Raw genomic sequence first — 8,409 nt, forward strand, 5'->3', positions numbered from 1 at the left:
TGCATAACAAACACTCTATTTTCACACAGCAATCACAATTATCCATCTATGAACTAAAATTCCATCCATAATTACAGATATTTTACTTGATAGAAAATAACTAACTGTAATGCACAAAGGACAAAAAGTTGACAAACAAAAGGCAAGTAAAAATGTAATATATAATTTCTTCAATCACCACTCAACAATATCATAACCTGGTGCCATGTTAACAATCCAGAGCTTGAAGAAACTGAGAACATGTTTAGGGTGTCTTTTACGTTCAAACATTAAAAGTATAGTTTTGCAACCAAGTTATCTGAACAAGAGGCCAACACATGAATATCAAACTAGAATCATTCGACAATAGGAAAACTTTTGGGTTTAATAGGTGTGAATGGAAAATGGAGGAACACAACCTTTGAGGAAAAGACATATTGTTTTGAAAAAAGAGTGACTATTTAGATAGTTGTGTCTGTTCAGAAAAAGACACAATATTTCGAATGAACAGACATGACTCTTCCAAAGGATACACCTTTTCGGATGAACCATTGCCACCTTTCGAAAAGGGTACTTAATGGCTATATAAACTTGCATTTATCCACAGGTTTTAAAATAAAAATTTTTTTTGAAATACAAACTCTTCTTATCTTCAAAACATTCCTTGTGATCAATCAAATAGTTAAGTGAGTTTGACGAATCCAATTATTTGAGGTACCACTATAATTGGATTGAAAGCCATTTTATCCTGGAAGAAAGATTTTAAAACCTCGGGTATAGTGAGGGAAATTATTCCTTAAGGACACTCCATGAAGTCGGAAGACTTGGCTTTACATTTCTGTTTCATCTTAATTTCTGAAAAAATAAAACACACTTCTTAAAAAGATCACTTTGATCTTGTGTTTAGGGTGTTGTTGTACTTCATAGTGTTATTGTTTTAAACTTGAACTAGTGTTGAAGTTATTGTATCAAATTACAAATTCTTGTACCCGAAAATGTTGAAAAATAATAATCTTAAGGAATAATTTTTTGGAAAAAAAATTTTTTTTTGGTTGTTTGGTGAAATTTTCTTTTCACTAAATTTTTTTTTTTGGAATCTGTATTACTTGGTTTATGGAGATTAAAGCTATAAGCCTTCTACTCTGTTTGAACTTAACTAATGGTTTGAAGAAATAAAATTTTCATCACAAATTAAAGATCACTCGGTTGATGATTGAAAGTCATTGAAACGTCATCGTTAAACTAGAAACAAGAGGTGTTTAAAGATGTTGCAACTTTATTGATAGTATTTTGATATACTAAAGGTTCTGTCTTGTTGTGACTGGAAAATGACTAACGATAGTCAAGTGCAAGGTACTTCAACGACTATGGCAGCGGCTAGTACTGCCACAACGAGTCGTACTAATGCTCCACTGGCAATGGCACCAGCGGAGAAATCTAGAAAGTTTGTGGGTATTGACTTCAAGAGGTGGCAGCAAAAAATGTTTTTCTACCTCACTGCTCTTTGTCTTCAAAGGTTCATATTTGAGGAAGCTCCAGAGGTACCCAAGGGAACCTATGAACAAGGGCAGTTTGTGATTGTGGAGGCTTGGAAACACTTCGATTTTCTTTGCAGGAACTACATTTTGAGTGGTCTACAATATGTATAGTGGAACAAAGACAGCTAAAGAGTTATAGGGAGTGCTAGAATAGAAGTACAAGACAGAGGATGTCAGAACTAAAAAGTTCTTCATCGCAAGATTCCTGGAATATAAGATGATAGACAGTAAGTCTACTGTTTTCCAAGTACAGGAACTGCAAGTGATCATCCATGATCTCCTTGCGGAAGGTATGATTTTGACAAATACCTTTGTTGAACAGTTTGAAAATGTTCTTAGTATTCACATAACCTTTATTGTAGGTTTGATCATGAATAAAGCATTTCAAGTAGCAGCAATAATAGAGAAGCTACCACCTATGTAGAAGGACTTCAAGACTATTTGAAACACAAACGTAAGGAGATGTCTGTAGAAGATCTAATCATAAGATTTTGCATTGAAGAAGATAATAAGACTACGGAAAGAAGGTCAAGAGAAAATTCTACAATGAATGGAGAAAATATTATAGAAGATGACTACAACTCCAAAAAGCGAAAGAAAGCTGGAAATGAAAGAAATCAACCCAAGAAGAAATTTAAGAGAAGATACTTCAACTATGGAAAGATTGACCACAAATCAATAGATTATCGGACCTTAAGAAAGGCAAGAAAAAAGACCAAGCAAATATGGCTGAGTCCAAGAAAAAAATGGATGATCTGTGTGCCATGCTTTCCGAATGCAACTTAGTGGGAAATTCTCATAAATGGTGCATGGATTTTGATTCCACCCGCCATGTTTATGATAATAAGGAGTTGTTTTCAATGTTTGCTCTGGATTAAGGAGAAGAAAAGATCTTCATGGTTAACTCTGCTACTGTAAAAGTAGAAGGAACAGGAAAAGTATGCTTGAAAATGACTTCAAGCAAAGTGTTGACACTAAATAATATCCTGTACGTACCGGAGTTAAGAAAAAACTTGATTTCTATACCACTTCTAGATAAAAATAGATTCAAATGTGTAATTATTTCTGAAAAAATTGTAATTAGCAAAGGAGAAGTGTATGTAGGAAAAGGCTATCTCACTGAGGGCCTATATAAGATGAATGTATTGACTATTGAAATCAATATAAGTTCTTCTTCTTCTTACTTGCTTGAGTCTTATGATTTGTGGCATGACCTATTAGGCCATGTTAATTACAAATTATTATGAAAACTGATTAACTTAGAAGTTTTACCAAACTTTGAGTGTAATAAATCAAAATGTCAAACGTGATGGAATCAAAGTATGCTAAGCATCCGTATAAATCCGTTGAAAGGAATTCCAATTCCTTAGATTTAATCCACAATGATATTTGTGATATGAAGTCAACATCATCTCGTGGTGGGAAAAAGTATTTTATAACTTTTATTGATGATTGCACTAAATATTGTTATGTTTATTTGCTAAATAGTAAGGATAAAGCAATAGATGCGTTTAGGCAATATAATACTGAAGTTGAAAATCAATTAGAGAAAAAGATCAAAATGATAATAAATAATGGATGCAGAGAATATTAATCTCTCTTTACACAAATATGTGTAGAGAATGAAATTTTTCATCAAAATACAGCCTTGTATTCACCTCAATATAATTAAATTGAAAAAAAAAATCAAACTTTGAAGGAAATGATGAATGTATTACTTATAAGTTCAGGTTTACTACAAAAGTTGTGGGGGGAGGGTATCCTTATAGCCAATCGAATACTCAATAGAGTTTCTCATAGTAAGACACAATCAATTCCATATGAAAAATTGAAATAAAGGAAACCCAACTTGAAATATTTGAAAGTGTGGGGTGTCTAGCGAAGGTCCAAGTTCCTATGCCTAAAAGAGTAAGGATAAGACCTAAGACGCTGGACTGCGTGTTCATAGGATATGCTAAAAGTAGTAAAGCATGTTGATTTTTGATTCATAAATCTGAACATCTAAATATTAATGAAAATACGGTAATTGAATCAAATAATTTTGAATTCTTTGAACACATTTATCCATATAAAACTAGACATGAAGAGTCTAGTGGGGATCTAAATGACCTCAAAATGAACCAAGTGAGGATGTACATAATTATGATAATCCAAGACGTAGTACACATCAAAGAATGTCCACTTCGTTTGGATCGGATTTTGTAACATTTCTCTTAGAAAATGAGTCTCAAACATTTAAAGAAGTGATGTGGTATTTGGACAAATCCTTTTGGAAAGAGGCAGTCAATAGTGAAATTGATTCAATCTTACGCAACCATATGTGGGAGTTGGTTGATCTTACTCCAGAAAATAAACCTTTAGGTTCTAAATAGATCTTCAAAAGAAAAATGAAAGTTGATGGCACTATTGATAAGTACAAGGCAAGACTTATTGTAAAAGTCTTCAAATAAAAGGAATACCTTGATTACTTTGATACATACTCTCCAGTAACGTGGATAACATCAATTTGGATGTTAATTGCCTTGGCGGCAGTATATGATCTTGAAATCCATCAAATGGATGTGAAAACAGTATTTCTAAATGGAGAATTAAAGGAAAAAATTAACATAGAGTATCCTGAGGGTTTTGTAATTCCAGGAAAAGAAAATAAGGTGTGTAAACTTGTTAAGTCACTTTATGGACTAAAACAAGCACCTAAGCAATGACATGCAAGTTTGACCAAACAATGTTGGAAAAATAGATTTAAAATTAATGAATGTGATAAATATATTTATATTAAAGACACTCCAAATCACCAAGTCATTGTGTGTTTATATGTGGATGATATGTTGATCATCAATAGAGATATTTTAGACATAAATGCAACGAAATGAATGCTCGAGAGCAAGGTCGATATGAAAAATGTTGAAGTTGCGGATGTGATCTTAGGGATAAGAATCCATAGAACTCCACAAGGTTTGGTATTGTCATAGTCTCATTACATCGAAAAGGTACTTGACAAATTCAATTATATGGAATTTGGTACTGCCAAGACTCCATTGGATGTGAGCTTTGTATTTTGAAAAAATGAAGGTAAAAGTGACTCACAATTGGAGTACGCAAGAGTATTTGGATGTCTAATGTATATAATGAATTATACACGACCAGTCATAGCATGCGCTATTAGTAAGTTAAGTCGGTACACGAGTAATCCCAATCAAATTCATTGGTTGGTAATGAAAAAAGTTTTGGGGTATCTCAAATACACTCAAGACTACGCTTTGCATTATAATAAATATCCCGCGGTACTTGAAGGATATAGTGATCTAAATTGGATCACCAGATCAAATGAAGTAAAATCCATGAGTGGATATCTATTTACTATCGGTGGAGGAGCAATCTCTTGGAAATCATCCAAATAGACTTGTATTGCTTGCTCTACAATGTAATCTAAATTTATTGCATTGGATAAGGCCGGTGAAGAACTAGAATGGCTCCGGAATTTCTTAGAAGATATACCTTATAGGCCCAAACCAATGGCACCAGTATGTATACACTATGATAACCAAGCAGCGATAGGTAGGGCAGGGAGCATAATGTACAATGATAAATCTCATCATATAAGATAGAGACATAATACCGTTAGAGAACTTCTCTTTAGTGGAATTATCATTGTTGACTATATGAAGTCAAAGGATAATATGTCGGATCCATTTACAAAAGGCCTAACTAGAGAGAGAGTTGAGAGAATATCCAAGAGAATCGGTTTAAGGCCTAGGACAAGTTAGTATGGAGGTAACTCTACCTAGCAGACTGGAGATCCCAAGAGCTAGGTTCAAGGATATCAAACAAAGTTGTGTCTGACAGGTTCAACATTGTCAAAATACCAACTCATTCTCATGATGTAGACAATGTTTAGTATATAAGGATAAGACTTAAGGTGAAAATTCTTTTAATGATTATCTAAATTGACAGATTTGACCAAATAGTTTAATCTATAGGATTGAATGTTTAGAAATCACCTATGTGAGGGAGAAGTGGAAGCCACTTCAAGGAGAATGTTAGTAAAGGCCTATTCTCTAAGCTCTCATAAAATCGGGACGTGTTCATGGCTAAAAAGAACAAAACCATGAGAACCATAAATGGTAAAAGTCTGGTTGTGTGACATGTCTTGTCTAGGTGTACATTAAAGCTCAACGGTTCAAATATATCAAATCTACCGATTGACCGCGTGCATTCGATGCATGTTCACTATGGAAAGTTTAAAGGAAAATTGACTTATCCTGATGCAATCAGTATTTCCTTAATGATCATATATTTGTTCGTAAAGTTTTACAAAAAATAGTCATTCCCCATTCATATGGGGGATTGTTGGGTTCAATAGGTGTGAATGGAAAATGGAGGGGCACAACCTTTGAGGAAAAGACATATTGTTTTGGAAAAGGAGGGACTATTCAGATAGTTATGTCTGTTTAGAAAAAGACACAATGTTTCAAATGAATAGACACGACCCTTCTAAAGGATACACCTTCTCAGATGAACCATTGACACCTTTTGGAAGGGACACTTGATGGCTATATAAACCTGTATTTATCCACAGGTTTTAAAATAATTTTTTTTTTTTGAAATACAAACTCTTCTTATCTTCAAAACATTCCTTGTGATCAATCAAATTGTTGAGTGAGTTCGACGAATCCAATTATTTGAGGTACCACTATAGTTGAATTGAAAGCCATTTTATCCTGGGGGAAGATTCCAAAACCTCGTGTATAGTGAGGGGAATTATTCCTTAAGGACACTCTGTGAAGTAGGGAGACTTGGCTTAACATTTCTGTTTCATCTTAATTTCTAAAAAAATAAAACACACTTCTTAAAAAGATTACTTTGATCTTGTGTTGAGGGTATTGTTGTACTTCATAGTGTTCTTGTTTTAAAATTGAACTAGTGTTGAATTTATTGTGTAAAATTATAGATTCTTGTACTCGAAAACATTGAAAAACAATAAAAACTACCAAAGCAAAGAGATGCATTGTAATACCCCAAAAAAATCCAAACCAATATTAGAGCCATGTACCAAGCTCATGCATATTACATCATGGTTCTTTTATAGTTTTATGAGTAGGTTAGATGTATATTAAGGCTTCAAATAACTCCCAGCTATCAGATGAATCAAAATATTCCTTACCGATTGAATTCTTGAAAAGGATATTGGTATAGTTAACTTTAAATGAGCATATCTCTTATTATACTTGGAATTTTTGAGCTCATAACCTATCAACAAATAGATAATTGAATTATCTTTCCAACTATACCAAATTTGCCTAAATATGATATCAGAGCAAAGAGTTATTCTTATTTTACTCCAGCATGTCAGGCTGGAAACAGTGTGACGACATTCGTGGTAGCTTACCACATTTGTGATGCCCTACCACGAAGGTCGTCATCCTTAAGCAGAAACCAGCTCCCAAGTGATGAAATTTGTGGTAGCTTACCATATTTGTGATGCCTTACCACGAAGGTAGTCAGCCTTAGACAGAAATCAGCTCCTAAGTGACGACATTCGTAGTGGCTTACCACATTTGTGATGCCCTACCACGAAGGTCATCAGCCTTAGGCAGAATCCAGATCCTGTGTGACGAAATTCATGGTAGCTTACCATATTTTTGACGCCCTAACACGAAGGTCATCAGACTAAGGCAGAAACCATCAATTCTAGCTTCTGTGTGATGACATTTTTGACGGCTTACCATATTTTTGATGTCTTGTCACAAATGTCGTCAGTTATTATTTTCAACAACTGGGAATTATTTCGTAAGGGTATTTTGGTCTTTTTACTTTACTTACCATGACTTATAACCCTCAAGGAATGTATTATCTTTCATTCTCTTTAGTTAAAATATTTCAAAAAGCTCTCTCATACACTTTCAACCACAAGATTAGGGTTTCTTATCAAGATCATCTCCTCAGGAACAAGAGCATTCTTTCCTAAAGGGGTTAAACCCTAGTCAAGAAAAATCAAGGGCAAGCCTAAGGAATTCTTCAAGAACCTTTAGAAACATTAGATATTTTTCAAGATTCAATCACTAAGGTATGCATAATGTTTATCTATGGATCCAATCCGTTCATAGAGCTCAAAAACCATGTTTTAAATATTATTTTGTAAACTTTTTGTGGTGATCTGAGTATGTACATGTTGACGATTGTTGTCTAAGTTTCAATGTGATGTCTAAAGGTGTTTTCATGGAATATATATGTTTGTTAATTGAAAATCATAAACTTTAGGTTGTTTAATATTGTGCAAGTATGAAACCCACCTATGCCTTAAAGAATACATGCAAGGTGTTTGATAAAATGCTTAGGATGCTAGAAATTCATGTTTGTATGGTTCTATGATGTCTAAATGACAATTTCATGTTAGCTATATACTTAAATAGGAATTCCATGTTTTTTATGTGTTGCTATTGTGGTGGTATGAAGTATGCAAGATAATGGAGATATACAATATGTACACGAAATATATCCATTCATTCCCTACAATGTTTAAGATATTGAATAACTATATGAAATATGATATCCCCTACTTATGATATTATGAATTGTGGACTCAAATCTTGTAATCAAGTCATGTCATTAGTGTCAGTTTCCTTCTATCGAGTCCTGGGGGTATTCGTACCCAAAAAACATAGTTGTGCGCCTAGATCCATGTCATGTAGTCATGATAATCTCAGTCAAGATATAATCTATAGAACTCAGTCAGTCATATGACTCAGGAAACCTTAGAAATCTCATGATCTCAGTTAACTCTCAGATAATAGTACTACTCCGTCAGTCAACGAAAGTCACTTAATCTGTCCATGTACAGTCAGTTCAATCATGTTTATTCTCTTCAGATGGGAGTAGAAGTTAGTACCGA

This window comes from Capsicum annuum, chromosome 7 (genome assembly GCF_002878395.1).
Source record: "Capsicum annuum cultivar UCD-10X-F1 chromosome 7, UCD10Xv1.1, whole genome shotgun sequence".
In the NCBI taxonomy this organism is placed as follows: domain Eukaryota; kingdom Viridiplantae; phylum Streptophyta; class Magnoliopsida; order Solanales; family Solanaceae; genus Capsicum; species Capsicum annuum.